The sequence below is a fragment of the Ursus maritimus genome, unplaced genomic scaffold (assembly GCF_017311325.1).
Source record: "Ursus maritimus isolate PB19 unplaced genomic scaffold, ASM1731132v1 scaffold_16, whole genome shotgun sequence".
Classification (NCBI taxonomy): Eukaryota; Metazoa; Chordata; class Mammalia; order Carnivora; family Ursidae; genus Ursus; species Ursus maritimus.
The window spans coordinates 21336038-21350983 of NW_024424008.1; positions in this window are offsets into that span (position 1 = coordinate 21336038).

A 14946-nucleotide genomic window follows, 5' to 3' on the forward strand; every position below is an offset into this window, starting at 1 on the left:
GCTATTTGGACATTTACCTAAAGAAATGGGTATAGGTCCCTTTTGATATTAATCTTTGAGTTTTGGAGGATTTTGATACAAAGCAATAATAAATTGAAATACTTTTCTTTTTTAGTACAAATAATAGATCCTGCTCTGATTCTGCTATTCACATATTATGAAGGATTCTGGTAAATCCAGTACACACTATTAGATCAACCTTCTGTAGATAATAAGTATTAACTCTGGGAAAATACTTGAAAAAGCAAAAAGAAAAATATGTGAAAGAATTGGGGAATAACCAAAAGCAGAGACATACTAGAGGAGTGTCCACCCTTGGAGAAGGGCACAGTACTGGGGGATTTCACATTTTTATGGCTTTCGGCCTGAAAGCATGCCTAATTCTGTGCCATGTGGGGTAGTGAAAACCTAGTCTTCTTGATGTCAAAACCAGAGGGCAGAATTCAGGGCAACCATAGCTAATAGAAAGTGAGGGAGATCCTGGCTGACCCTTGAATCAGATCTGTGTACAGCAGACTCCAAAAACCCTAGTTAAGACTAAAAGAACAATTATGTACAAAAAAAGTATACAGAGTTTGCAGTTTGATTCCAGCCAAGTTAATTGGCTGCTAAAACACACACATGTGCGTGCGCAAGCACACACACACACACATACGACACTCTTCAGAAAATAGAACCAAAGCATTATTATTCATAATTCATATTATCATGATTACAGGATACAATATGAAATCATCTGACATATTAAAATGTGGCAAAACATGATTTATTATGCAGAGAATAAAGCCAACCAATCAATGCTCTGAGATGACCCAGATGTTGTGATTAGTAAATGAGGATTTCATACCAGCTGTTACGGATTTTTTAAAAACATTTTATTTATTTATTTGTCAGAGAGATAGAGCACAAAAGGGGCTGTTGCAGGCAGAGAGAGAGGAAGGCTCCCCACTGAGCAAGGAGCCCAATGCAGGACTCAATCCCAGGACCCCGGGATCATGACCTGAGCTGAAGGCAGATGCTTAACTGACTGAGATACCCAGGTGCTCCAGCTGTTATGGATTGAATTGCATTCCTTTCAAAAAGATATATTAAAGTCTTAATACCCAGAACCTCAAAATGTGTTTTATCTGGAAATAGGGTCTTTTAAAACTAATCAAGTTAAAATGAGATTGTTAGTGTGAGCCCAATCCAATATAACTGGTGTCTTACAAAAAGGGGAAATTTGAACAGACAGGCAGCAAAGGGAGAACCCCATGTGAACATGAAGGCCGAGACTGGGGTGATGCATCTATAAGCCAAAGAATGCCAAAGATGCCAGCAATCCACCAGAAACCAGGAGAGAGACACGGAACAGTTTCTTCCTCACAGCTCTTAGAAGGAGCTAGTCCTATTGACACCTTGTACTGTGAGACCATAAATTTTCATTGTTTAAGCCACTCAGTTTGTGATTCTTTGTTATAGTATCTCTAGGAGTCAAGTACATCCTCTATGATCACTGTGCTCAGAAGTGTAAAAGAAAATGTTTGTTGAATGAGAAAACTGGAATTTTCAACAGAGAAACAAAAACTATCAAAAAAGAATCAAAGAGAAGAACTGAAAAATACAGTATCCGAAAAAAATGAGATCACTGGAGGGGATTAACAAAAGAATAGAGGTGGCAAAAATTCAGTGAATTTGAAGCTGTAATAATAAAAAGTATCCAATATGAAAAGCATAGCAAACAGTATTGAAAAACGAATGAACAAAGCATGAGGAACAGGTAGGACATGTCCCAGCTTAAATGTAAATAGGAGTTCTAGAAAGGGAGGAGAGAATGGGACAGAAACAATGTCTGAAGAAAGAACAGCTGATAATTACCTATTTTTGATGAAAGGCATACAAGAAACTCAGTGAATCTGTCACGGTAAATAAACAAAAAGTCCTAGTCACATCATGTATAAACTGATGAAAATAAAATATAAAGAATGTTTTGAAAACAGCCAGAGGAAAAAAATGACACAGTGCATATAGGGGAACAATGAATCAAATGATGACTGACTGTTCATCAGAATCAATGAATGTCATAAGATAGTAGAAAACTATCTATAAATGACTGAGAAAAAGAAAATAATAAAAGTCTTCCTAGAATATATCATCGATAATATTCTTAAGAATGAAGCCAATAAATAAAACTTCAGATAAAAGAAAACTAAGAGAAGTTATTGCATTAGTCTAGCACTAAAAGAAATGTTGGAAGAATTTCTTAAGACTGAAGGAAAATTATGGTAGATGGAAACATGTCTTTAGGAAGGGACAAAGGATATCAGAAATGGTAAATACGTAAATAATATGAAAGACTATTTTTAATTTCTTGATATATAATTGCATAAAAACTTGACAACATTGATTGTTGACCTATAAAATATGTAAATGTAATAAACACAAAACCTATAACATAAAAGATAAGGAGGTTATAAATTGAACTATATGTTAGAAGTTTTCTACATTTGGTGTAAAATGATACAAAATTAACTCTAAGTGGACTGTAAAACATTAAGGATGTGTAATATCTCTAGAGCAACCATTATAAAATAATGCAAAGAAGTATAGCTAAAGTCAATAGATATGTCAAAATTTAAAAAAATATTTAAATGCAAAATAAAGTAGCACTTGTGGGAGCATAGCATAATATATAGAGAAATTAAATCACTATGTTGTATACCTGAAACTAATGTAACATTGTATGTCAACTCTACTCAAATAAAAAAAAATTTTTTTTAAATAAAGCAACCAAGTAGTAACTATGGAACAATAGCACAACAAAGAAAACAGTAAATAAATAGAAAACCAGGCATAAATCAAACCGTATCAAAATATATTGAGTAGTCATGGACTAAGCACTCCAATAAAATAGCAGAGGTAGTCAGTGAATAAATAAGCAAAACCTAATTATATGCTGTCCACAAAAAAATGCATTTTAAACACAAAGATATAATAGGTTAAAGTAAATAGCATAGAAGAGATATACCTTGAAAATAGTAAGTTTTAGAAGGCTGAAGTGGCTATGTTATCACATACAATAGACTCTTGAAATAACATATCATACCAGAGACCAAGGGAGATGTTTCATAGAGATAAAAGAGAAAATTGGTGTCAGGAAGGCATAACAATCGTAAAAGTGTGTGTACCTTACAACACAACTTTGACATGCATGAGGCAAAAATTTACAGAACTTAAAGGAAAAACAAGACAATTTCACAGTCCTTGCTGGACATTTTAGCAACCTGTCCTCAGCAGTTGATAGAATATTTGTATCAAAATAATCAGTGGTCCATAAACCAAAATGGACCTTAAGACAGGCCATAAAAAAGTACATTTAAAAATATTAAAAATAACAATGACATAAAATATACTACTATCAGTGAGAATAAGATGGTTAGGAAAACCCTAGATATTGGCAGATTAATGAGTGCTTTTGTAAATCATGAATTAAAGAAGAAATCACAAGGGAAATAGAAAATAGAACAGAATGATAATAATACAATGGATCAAGTTCTGTGGTATATAGCTAATCAGAATTTAAAGGGCATTTTAGGTCTAAAGGACTTATATTAGAAATTTGGAGAGAAATTTATAGTTTAAGATGCTTGTATGACATAAAAAAAGATATGTAATAAATGACCTAAAGTTTTACCTTGAGAAATAAGAAAAAAAAAAGGGCAAAGAAAACTCAAAATAGGTAGCGTGAAGGAAATAATAAAGATATGAACAGAAATAAACTTAAAACAAACAATAGATAAAATTAACAAAGTTGGTTCTTCTGCATTAGCTTTCCATTCTTAGAATTTAGCAATGCTGGTACTAGAATCTGAGAAAAGTTTTCCAGGTTCCTGGAATCTGTGAACAAGGGAGAATGTAGAGGGCCAAACGGGTGCTGAGTACAAACAGATAACATGCATCAAGAGAAAACCAATTTTAGTCACAAATTCTCGTCTGGTACAAACTCCAGCAGCACAGGGACTATGTTTTGAAATTATAAATTTTTCAGCCTTTAGTGCAGTGTTAGGCGCTTAGAAACCCTCTTAATTAGTGGCTAGATAATAATAAATAAGATTGTTTCCCTCAGGTTCTCCCTTTGGATATGTCATCCTGGGTGAAAGGAAGATGAGTGATGTGGTCCTGGAAAACGTGTGTGTGTGTGTGTGTGTGTGTGTGTGTGTGTGTGTGTGTATGACTTTAATGTATTGTGAGTTTCAAATTTTGATCTTCTGTTTTCTCTTAATGTTCTTTGCCTTAACAGTGGTTTATATAATTTAACAGAAGATGTGACATTTCTATTATTACCAAGAAATGTTAAATGGAAAGATATTCTGGGAAATAGACTCTCCATAGGTAATCAAAATTACATGAACTCAAGATGTCCAAGTCACTAATTATATATTAAAAAAAAGAATATAATTTGATTCAAATATATTACTTTATAATTGGAAAATACAGACTGTAGTGTTTCAGACAGTAAAATCTTCCTACTTTTTTAGGTGATGTATCCATGGAACAGTCATTTGTAACAAATTTCATTATGACTTTTTCATTTTCCAGAAAGCTACTTACCACAAAATAATAGGTTTTCATTTTCATCAAGGAAATATTCCAATTGTGTTAGGACATGTGTTATGTTGTATAAGTTGGGGACATTGACAGAAAGCAAAGTACATGTGATTTCAGACTTAAAAAATATTGGTAGGAACACAAAATGAGATCTATACTCTTAAATCTTTAAATGTACAATATAGTTAATTTTAAGTACAGTGTTGTACACCAGATCTCTAAAACTCACTCATCTTGCATAACTGAGACTTCATGTCTTTTGGTTAGCAACCCTCCAATTCTCCTTTATCCCCGTGACATTTGTCTTGGCAATAATTTAATTGAATGGGTATGACACCAAAAACATAGACAGCAAAAGCAAACATTTAGACAAGTAGGATTAGTTCAAGCTAAAAAAGCTTCTGCACACCTAATGAAACAACAGAGTGAAAAAGCAACCTATGGAATGGGAGAAAATATTCATAAACCGCATATCAGATCAAGGGTTAATTTCCAAAAGGTACAAGGAACTATTAAAGCTTAAGAGCAAACAAAACAAAGTAAATAAACAAAAACACTAATAACTTGATTAAAAAAATAGAAGACTTGAATATAAATTTATCCAAAGAAGGCATACAAATAGTGAACAAGATATATGGAAAGATGCTTGATCACTACTCATCAGAGAAATGCAAATCAAAACCTCATGCCTGTCAAGATAGCTATCATCCAAAAAACCAAGGTGTACAACAAAGTACAACTAGTGTTGGTGAGGATTTGGGGAAAATGGGACCCTTACATACTGTTAGGAAAGCAAAATGGTCTAGTCATGGTGGAAAACAGTGAAGAGATTCCTCAAAAAAGTAAAAATAGAGCTACCATATTATTTGGGCTTTTTTAAACACAAATTTTTATTTTGAGAATTATAGATTCACATGCAGTTGCATGAAATAATACAGAGAGTTTTTATATACCCTTTACCCAGTTTCTCCCAATGGTAACAACTTGTAAAACTATACTACAATATCAGAACCAGTATATTGTCAACGATATAGTCAAGAAACTGAATATTTTTACCACCATAAGGATTTCCTCATGCTGTTTTATGGCTATACTTACTTCTCTCTAGTCCTTCACACTTTCACATACTGGTAGCCACAGTTCATCATTCCTGTAATTTTGTCTTTTCAATAATTATAGAATAATGAGTAATACAATATGTAACATTTTGGGATTGGCTTTTTCACTTAGTATAATTCTTCCAGGTTGTGGGTATCAATAGTTCATTTTATTTTATTGATGAATAGTATTCCATGGTATGAGTTTACTACTGTTTGTTTAATGCTTCAGAGGGGAGGGGGGTGGAGGGATGGGCTAGGCCAGTGATGGGTATTAAGGAGGGCACATATTGCATGGAGCACTGGTTGTTATATGCAAACAATGAATCATGGAACATTACATCAAAAACTAAGGATATACTGTATGGTGACTAACATAACATAATAAAAAATTTAAAAAAAATTCACCCCGTGAAGGATGTCTGAGTTGTTTCTAGTTTTGAGCAATTATGAGTAAATATACTATAAACATTTATGTACTGGTTCTTGTGTGAAGATGATATTTTTCATATTGAAGTGTAGTTGATGAACAATGTTACATTAGTTTAAGGTATATAGAATAGTGATTTGACAACTCTATACCTTATACTATGCTCACCATGAGTATCGCTACTGAAGATAATCCTTACTTCTATGGAATAAATACCCGAGTGTAATAACCTGAATTACATGGTGGTTACATAATTAGGTTTTTAGGAAAATATTAAACTGCTTTCAAGAGTGGCTATACCATTTCATATTCTCAAAAGCAATGTCTTAGTGGTCCAGTTTCTCTGCATCCTCACCACTGTTTGTTGTTGACATTATTTTTTCTTCTAGCTATTCTGATATTTACATAGTGGCATGCCATTGTAATCTTAATTTGCATTTCCCTAATGGCTAATCATGTTGCATATTGTTCATATGCTTAGTTACCACGCATATTCTCTTCATTGAAATGTCTATATATGTCTTTTGCCCATTTTTTAATCTTTTTTTTAACTGTTGAGTTTTGAGTGTTCTTTATATATTCTAGATCCTACTCCTTTTTAAATATGTGGTTTGCAAATATTTTCTCACAGTCTGTAACTTGTTTTTTAAGCTTTTAACAGAATCTTTCACAGAGCAGAAGTTTTAAATTTTGATGATGTACAATTTGCCATTTCCTTTTATAGATTGTGCTTTTGGCATCAAGTACAAGAATTCTTTGCCTAGTACTTAGTGCTAGATTCTGAAGATATTCTCTTATTTTTTTCTAAAAGTCTTTCATTTTTACATTTTCCATTTATGTTCATGATCCATTTTAAGTTAATTTTTGGATAAAGCTTGAGATTTACGCAAAGGCCTATATTTTATCTTCCCATGAGCAGAACTTTAGTTTCAGACTTTTAAGAATATGTTATTAAAGGGAAGAAAGGTAAGAGTACTTACCTAAGAAACACACCATCATGTAGGAAACATAGGACCTGGATTTTGAAGGGAATAATCTGTGTCTGATGATTTTAAGTTCAATGGTTAAAGTAAATTCACACAAAATTCCTTGCTTTGCTTTCTTTTTTTTTTTTTTTAAATGATTTTTTATTATATTATGTTAGTCACCATACAGTACATCCCCGGTTTCCGATGTAAGGCTCGATGATTCATTAGTTGTGTATAACACCCAGTGCACCATGCAATACGTGCCCTCCTTACTACCCATCACTGGTCTATCCCATTCCCCCACCCCCCTCCCCTCTGAAGTCCTCAGTTTGTTTCTCATAGTCCATAGTCTCTCATGTTTCATTCCCCCTTCTGATTACCCCCCCTTTCTTTATCCCTTTCTTCCCCTACCGATCATCCTAGTTCTTATGTTCCATAGATGAGAGAAATCATATGATAGTTGTCTTTCTCTGCTTGACTTATTTCACTTAGCATTATCTCCTCCAGTGCTGTCCATGTTGTAGCAAATGTTGAGAACTCGTTCTTTCTGATAGCTGAGTAATATTCCATTGTATATATGGACCACAACTTCTTAATCCAGTCATCTTGCTTTCTTTTCAGAGTAATTTTGAGAATAAAATAATTGATGAAAGAGATTTGTAAATTGCAAAGTCAATGTTAATTCAAATTATTTTTTGATTGGGTGCAGCAGATCACAAGAAAGTAAGCTGCAATAGGTTTTTAAAAATTTTTTATTTTTATTTTATTTATTTATTCATTATTATGTTAGTTACCATATGGTACATCATTAGTTTTTGATGTAGTGTTCCATGATTCATTGTTTGTGTATAACACCCAGTGCTCCATGCAATATGTGCCCTCCTTAATTCCCATCACCAGGGTAACCCTTCCCCCCACTCCCCTCCCCTCTAAAACCCTCAGTTGTTTCCCGGAGCCCATAGTCTCTCATGGTTCGTTTCCCCCTCTGTTTTCCCCCCTTCATTTTTCCCTTCCTTCTCCTAATGTTCTCACTGCTATTCCTTATGTTCCACGAATAAGTGAAACCATATGATAATTGTCTTTCTCTGCTTGACTTATTTCACTTAGCATTATCTCCTCCAGTTCCATCCATGTTTATGCAAATGTTGGGTAATCATCCTTTCTGATGGCTGAGTAATATTCTATTGTATATATGGACCACATCTTTATCCATTCATCTGTTGAAGGGCATCTCAGCTCCTTCCACAGTCTGGCTATTGTGGACATTGCTGCTATGAACATTGGGGTGCATATGGGAATAGGTTCAAGGGTATAGACTGTATCGAGGTTACAGTTTATGTTGCATACTTGTCCATCTCTCCATAACACAGAAGTCTGTGTTCCTCATTCCACCTAATATCTGGCTCTGTATATCTGAAAACAAGTTAGTAAAATTTTGTTTTGGAAATTTTTTTGTGTCTCGATCTGGCAATTTCTTCAATAATTGCATTTTTATGCATCATCAAAGGAAAGCAAATCAATGGCTAAATGTTTGCTTAGATTTCCCAACAGCTGGAAAAAAAGAGACAAAGTATAATTCCTATTTTTTGGTTCCTGTGGTAGGCAAAATAATGCTTCTCCCCCAAAGATATATATGTTCCAATCTTTGCAACCTAGAATATATTACATTACATAGCAAGGGGGTTGAAGGTTGCTAATCAGTTGACCTTAAGGTAGAGTGATTAGCCTGAAATGTTCAGGTGTGACCAATATAATTGTAAGAATCTTTTAAAGTGAAAGAGGGAACCAGAAGAAGTTGGATTTTCAGAGAGATTTGAAGATGTTATATTGCTTGATGGGTGAAGGAGCCACAATGAATGTAAGTAATAAGCACGCTTCTAAAAAAAGGCAATGAAATGGATTCTCCCCCTGGGTCTTGAGAATAAATTCAGCCTTCCCAACACCATGATTTTAGCTCAGTGAGACCCATTTTGAACTTCTTACCTCCAGAACTACAAAAAAATAAATGTGTGTTGGTTTATGTAATTGTTTGTGATAGTTTTTAAAGATAGCAATAGGAAATCAACTCAGTGCTGAATTGTTATTTAATTAAATCAAATTGAGAGGATTTTTTTTTTATTTCTATGAACTCTCAGAGCACTTTATCTGTCCATGTTTCCCGCTACCTTTTGCTTCTTGTTTAATGCTGGGTCTCCAGCACCTGATAGAGTGCATCGTTCATAGTAGGTGCTCAAAAATATGCTGATTGAATACATGGATACATGAACATCTTCTCATCTTAATTAAATTCAACATATGTTTATTGAATATGTATTGTGTGCCAACCACTGCAATTTTGGGGAGTGCTGGGGCGTTAGAACACTGAATAAGGCACAGAACATTCTAGCAAGGGAGATGGGTACTAATAACTCTATAATGCAGAATGGTGAGAAATATGACTGGAACTCTGAAAAAAAATGTATTGGGTAAATAGAATAACTGATGATATTTTTTGCGAGACATATAAAATGAATCCTGAAGTATAATTATGTGGCTTTCATGAAGCAGCGGGGACTTGTTAGGTAGAAGAAACGGCTTTGCAAAGGCACAAAAGATGTGAAACTTCAAGGCATCTTCAGGAAAAGGTTGGTTGTTCAATGTGGGTATATAAGTATGTGTGTGAGGGAGAAAGACACTGCAACAGAGTTTTGTAAATAAGCTTGAATGCCATTCTTCATAATTTTGATTTTATTCTGAAAGCAGTATAGAGGGAGTAATTGCAACATGAAAAGTGATGTAGACAGATCATCATTTTAAAAATATAACACTGACCACTATGTGGAGGATGAATTGGATGGGGGATGAGAGGCAGTTAGGAGGCTGTCAGGGAAGTCAGGACTGAATATGATGAGGGCTGAACTAGAGTGGTTGCAAGATTGTGATCGTTTTGCAAGTCCTTTTAGCAGTAAGTGTGAGAGTTGAATTGATGGCTGATTGGTTTGGGAGGAGGATGGTGAGGGAAATGGAGATATCAAATATGTTCTGAATTGGGGTGGCTGGGCAGATAATAGAATTCTGATCTGTGATACACATAGGAGAAAGAACAGTTTGAAGGATCAGTGAAAATTAATGTTGGAGATACTGAGGTTGACAGCAAGACATGCAGATAAAATATGGAATAGGCAGCTGGATTTTAGGAAAGATATTAAATGTAGGAATATTGATATGAATATCTCATGTTATTATATTATTATTTTCTGAGTCTGTGGTGGTATCTAGAAAATGAATAGCCTTTGTAATTAGATAGACTTGAACTTAGATCCCACATTTACCACTCATTACTTGGATAAACATAGACAAGTCACACCCACTTTTTTATCTATAGAATAAGTGTAACAAAACTTAGTCCAAAGAATTTTTGAAATTAAAGTAAGTAATGTGCATAAAACACCTAAAACAAATTGTATGCTCAGAAATATTTATTTACTTTTTTTTCTAACTCCCCATCTCTTTTATTTAATATTGAAGTACTCGATAATGGGGTTAATATTCTATTAGCCTTTATATAAAATATATTTCTGGTGTTCAGTAAATGCCAGTTGGATTTAATTATTTAAAATATTTTAAGTTGAAAATATCCATATTCATAAAACATATTTTTAAAAGCCAATTGTAAAAATTAAGAGTTAAAGTTTCATCTTCTCCAATCCCACTTCCTGTAGGTGAAAATTGTCAATATTTTAGTGTAAAAGTTTACAGATTTTTACTCTCTCTATATAAATAGATATTAGATACTTGGATTAGTAAAATGACATCATACTAACAAGTTGCCATCAGTTTGCTGTTGTCAGTTAACAATATATGTATGGTAGAGTTCATGTCAGTGTATGTCCCATTTTTTTCATGGTTGAATGTGTTTTACTGTATGAACATACTATCATTTTTTTTTAACTATTCCCCTACTGATGGACATTTGCATTGTTTCTGATTTTTGGATATTAGGATGTTGCAAAGTGTAGTCTTAAACATATTTCTTTATACATCTGTGAAAATATTTTTATAGAATATTTTGATACTTGTACATATATAAAAGTGCTTGTTCATGGGGTATGCATATAATTTTTTTAAATAGAGACTGCTCACATTTCATGATGGTGATATAAATGCTCGTTCCTCAATTGTGTAAATTAGTGCTCAGTTTTCCACTTTTTTGCCAACAGTTTTATTTAAAAATTGGCCAAAACATGAAGGAAAAAACTTGTTCAAATGGAATTTTAATTTACATATTTAAGTTATCAGTGAGATTGGGCCCACTTTTCTGTTTATTGGCAGTTTGAATTTTTTTTTAATCTATGGGTTTTTCTTCCAATTCTTGGTTTGTAATTCACTAGTTTCTTGTCTTTTGCTTTCTAAATGTGGTATAAGAGGAAGAGTGAGAACTTCTGAGTGCTTCTTTAAAAGAATAGCTTAAACTGTGCTGTGTGTAAATGAGCAATCTACTTCATGACATACCATGTGAAGAGCCTGAAGATCACCATTAATAGTGACATGTGGGACAGTCATTGGTCATGCACAGAAATAAAACCTGTTGAGTAAGCAATATGCACTTGATTTCTGCCCCTTCTTCTTCACAAAATATTAAGATAAAACGAAGAGAAATATTATTTAGTAATTACTTAATGCTATACTTATTATACACTTTTTCTCATCAATCTTCTTAGTAATCTTATTATTCGTTGCATTTTTCAGATGAATGATCAGAGGTACAGGAGGTTAATTAAGTTTCTCAAATCCCCACGTTTTTAATGGTAGCTTTGAGCTTAAGTTCTAGCCATTACCAAAGTCCGTATTCTTTCCACCATGACATAGAGTCTCCTGCTTCTTAGACAAATTCTAACAATTCTAAGCATTAATCTCCCTGTATATATATTGTACTTTGGAAACTGCTTTAAGGACAGTTTGATATTTATCAAAATAAAGGCAGCATGTGTCAGTGAGTGCTGCACATAAGCAGTGCTGTTGTAGCTCAAGAGGAAGAGAAGGATTTCAGCGATGGTAGGTCTTTAGCTGGGCCTCAGAGAAAGGGCAGGAGCTGGATATATGAAAAGGGGAGGCAAGGCCCTCTAGATGGGAATATTGGTTTAGACGAATATGAGGTGGGTCTTCTATTATTGTTCCAGGTGTGGACAATGATGCCTTGCTGCTAATTTTGACCAAAGAAAGTCATGCATGGCAAGATCATTGTTTTGTGGTTTTTCCTCAAGCATACAAAATATGTTGTGTGCTTAAGCATACAGTGCTAGCTTTTACCTATTTCTCATCAGGTTCCAGATGGTAATATTAAATATTACAAGTAGAGGGGGCGTTTTAAGTACAACAAATAACGTTTCATGCAGTATCCAAAAAGACGAAGAAATGAAAAGTTTTGTCCTACTGCTTTTAAAAGTCCTGTACCTTCCTGGAGGACAGAATTAAATATTTGACAGAAAAGCTGACAGAAAAAAAAAAAGAAATTATTCAAAAGTAAATTGAAGACAATAAAACCAAGGTTTCTTCCTGTAGTCATTAGAAGTGTGTATTGAGAAAAGACTATTTCACAGAGATAAGGAAATGGCATTAGTGTTTTCTGATACAGAGTCCTCAAAATCTATTTAGTTTTTATGGCTAGATAAGTTTCTGACCTTATAGGAGACTTCAAAGACAGATAAGTGGAGAGATAAAATACCCCAACGGAATTTAATTAAAACTATAATGAACATTGGTTTTGGGTTATCTGGATGAATTTTCAGTCTCTTGCAGTTTGTGTAACATTGAAAGATTTCACTTTAGTCAAGTTTGTGCATTTGGCTGTGAGATATTTGCTGATGTTGTGTCCAAGGAAAAACATAAACATCTGGGTCTGTTTATAAGTGTAGGCCTTTTATGTTCTTTGAGACCATAGTGGTGGAAAATGAACTAGAGACAAGGTTGACAGAGTTATAAAGGCTAAAAATCATAAGATAGTAGTATCATCATAATAGCTTTAATTTTATTGAGTGTTTATTATATGTCAAGGATATTATATTCATTAACTCATTTATCCTTCATAGTAACACTATGAGGTAGGTAGAAACTATTATTAACTCTATTTTATAAATGAAGAAGCTGAGGTTTAGAATAGTAATAAGCTTATCTAAGTTCACACAAGTAAGTAGCAGTGCTGGGATTCCATTCCAAGTTTGGAAGACTTTGTAATATGAGATCTTAACTACTCTGCTATACTAATCTTAAACTCTATGCTAGACATCATCTAGTTCCATTTGGTAGGCAGCAGTGGAGTGGAGGACGGAGGACTAGACATAGAGTCATAAGACCTGCATTTAAATTCTAGTTTTCCTACTTACGAAGTTGTATAACCATCAACTGAACTGGACTGCATGTCCAAGATAACTCAAGCATATGTCTGGTGGTTGATACTGACTCTTAGGTAGGCACTCAACTAGAGCTTAGTCATATGCCTTTGACTTCAAAGAGTTTGTTTCTGAAGTGTCAATTACTTCTGTTTGCTTGACAAACTTTTTTTTTCTTCCTTAAAGCCTATGTCCGAAGCCTTCGTTCTAGAACCATCAGATTGACTTGATTTGACCATGCTTGTACTCTTTGAATAAATTGTTCATATCTCTGTTAGAATTCTCATTCTCTGATATTGTAGGTATTGAATAAGAAGTTAACCTATACCAATAGATTGCATTCCCAAGTGTTAAAACTTTGTATTTTTTTTTCTTCAGGAACTAGACATTGTCTCCATAATAGGTGTCTGATAAATGCTGATGAACGAATGCTATTAGGTCAACCTTCCATTGTAGTATTATATGAATGGTCATGAGCTTGTTTGTATAGCAGTTACATATTTATCTAAGTAAAATCATTGAGTGAAGTCAGAGGGTGAGTCAAAACACCACAAAATTACCCTATTAAAACAGGATAGAATTGTATAAGTCTCCTTATATTTTGCTTTTTCCATTAGGGATATACTGACTATAATACCGTTTATTTAATTGCCTAAACCTATGAAGGCTTAAGACTTATTTCAAATACACATTATTTTTTTATCACACAGATGCAACTCTATGAATAACATAAGGCAACTCATTAGAATTTGCTATATCCAATATCAAATAGGAGGACTTCCAGGGAAAGTGGCAGAGTAGAAGGACGCTAGGCTCACCTTGTCCCACAAGTATGCCTAGATAACGCCCACATCAGTGTAATATCAAATAGAAGTTGTAAGAATTACTATATCTAGCTAAGTATTTTAGAGGCTATAGTGTTTCTTTTTACCTCCCAAATATTTACTTAAATATACACCATTCATTCATCACAAAAACATTTATTGGGCACCTATTTAAGTACTAAATTTTAAGATTAGAGATTAATATTGAATAACACCAACTGTTTAAGAAAACTCATTTGATAATGATTAGTAACCAAATAGGTAAACAATATAAAAATAGGAGATAAATGAAATAATGGAGGTAGCTAGTATAAATGAAATAAATGACACACATGAGACATGATTATATTTGAATGTTTAAAGTTGTGTGACAGAAAGGATGAGATAATAATTGAGGTGTGTTTTGAAAAATGTGAAGCAAACTACTAGAAAGAATGAGGTTGGTGAGGGAAAAGAGCCTCCCAAGCAAAGTAGACAGTAAGGACGGATGTGGAGTCAGAGACATCACACCAATCTGCTCATGACACCACTTCTTTAACTTGGGAAGCCATAGAAAGTTTGGGAAGAGATTGCCATGATCAAAAGGTGATTTATGAAAACAAACATTGATGTATTATAGAAAAATGATGACAAAGAGGAGAAAGCAGGGGAAGGGGTTAGTTAGGAGGTTAT